Consider the following 1,401-nt stretch of genomic DNA (forward strand, 5'->3'; position numbering starts at 1 on the left):
CGCTGCTCATTGAGCAGCTCATATATTAAACTGATTTTTGGAACTGGGCTGTGGAAAAGAGGCTTGCCTCGTCCCAGCCACGGGTTGCCTCGGTATAGCACTACCTCCGAGTGCGGCCCACTTCCCTCTGGGGAAGACACATTCAATCCAAAACAAAGTCAACGGTATAGCATTCTTTTATGTTTACAGGAGCCCCGCCCGCCCTTAGAGGGGGAAGAGGTGAAAGAGGGATGATAATTCAGACAACAGACAATGGCAGGAACGGCCGCTGGCCTACGTTTTCTGAAGTGCGCAAAGCACTACCACAAGGACCTAGGGGTAAGTGGATTTTTTCACCGAGGGCAGACGCTGAAAAAGCATACTTACCTGACGCGGGAGGTACTGTGATCAAGGAGGCAGTCCTCTCAAGGCGAGGCCCTTTCATTGCACTTCGACTGGGTTGACCCTTGCGATTACCCCAAATGTGGGTAACTCGAGCGTATAATTTCTGGTAGTGGGGACCTGCGTTCGCGCTCGTCCCCGCAAAAGTCATCCAAACTATGTCTATATGGCCCTCTTACTGACTATCGAGGGTATTTTTGCTTTTGCAGTGGACCGGTAGACTTGCAAAGAAAGCAAAGGACGCACAACTGGCCAAGGTGTTGGCACGTTTGGAGGGGTAGAAGTGCATTGGAGAGACTGGAGGAAGGAAACAAGGTGAGTTTCGGGGCGGTGCGTAACTTTGCTGGCTGTTTTTGTTCAAGGCCTGTCTGCTCTATTGTGTGTAAAGTCCTGTTCGTTTGTATTTGCAGGTTGTGCGTGCCGTGCCGTGCTGTGCTATGCGCGCGAAGGGAAAGGAAATGAAAGGAAACCAAACGGCCGATCGACCGAGCGAGCGAGCATAGAAGGGCATTCGACTTGGACCGTGAGTACACTTTGAACCTTTTGAGCGGTTTTATTGTCACTGGAGCCGCTTTTAGAAATGCTATTGCTATCGTTAGTGTATCCTTTGTGCGAGCAAGCGAGTGAACGAATGAACGAGGGAAGGAAACAAACTAGCAGAGTAGTAAAAGTATCGAACCTTTTTCCCGATTCGTTTGCAGTCTGAATCCAACCATTGTCGACTTTCAGTGCCGTTTTTCGCGCGCCTCCTCTTGGAAGTGTGCGAGTGTTTTGCCACGTCACGATGGCTTAAAACTGCGTCTCAGAAGTGTGCGTTTTTTCCTATTCATTTTTCGTTCGTTATTTGGAATGATTTGATATCACAGAAGTAGAATTTGACATCATAAACTGTTCATCTCGCGCGTGCTCACTCGCTCGCGCGCGCTCTGTAAGAAAAGTCGATCGCACTAGAGTTTTCGCCATTAGCTGGCCGATTTTTGACAAAAAGGTGTTTTCCCCCCCTCGTTTTTTGCTTTGATT

At 49.1% G+C, this 1,401-nt stretch overlaps 1 non-coding gene and 1 pseudogene across 1 annotated transcript; both read left to right on the forward strand.

Annotated features, from left to right (window-relative positions):
* LOC136278729 (U2 spliceosomal RNA) lies at positions 1-126 on the forward strand (annotated as a pseudogene).
* Positions 127-358: 232 nt separating this feature from the next.
* Positions 359-522, forward strand: LOC136278773 (U1 spliceosomal RNA). The gene has a single exon (XR_010716542.1). It is a non-coding gene; the product is annotated as a U1 spliceosomal RNA (small nuclear RNA).
* The last annotated feature ends 879 nt before the right edge of the window (positions 523-1,401 follow it).

Source organism: Pocillopora verrucosa, unplaced genomic scaffold (assembly GCF_036669915.1).
Source record: "Pocillopora verrucosa isolate sample1 unplaced genomic scaffold, ASM3666991v2 scaffold_48, whole genome shotgun sequence".
NCBI classification, from domain to species: Eukaryota; Metazoa; Cnidaria; class Anthozoa; order Scleractinia; family Pocilloporidae; genus Pocillopora; species Pocillopora verrucosa.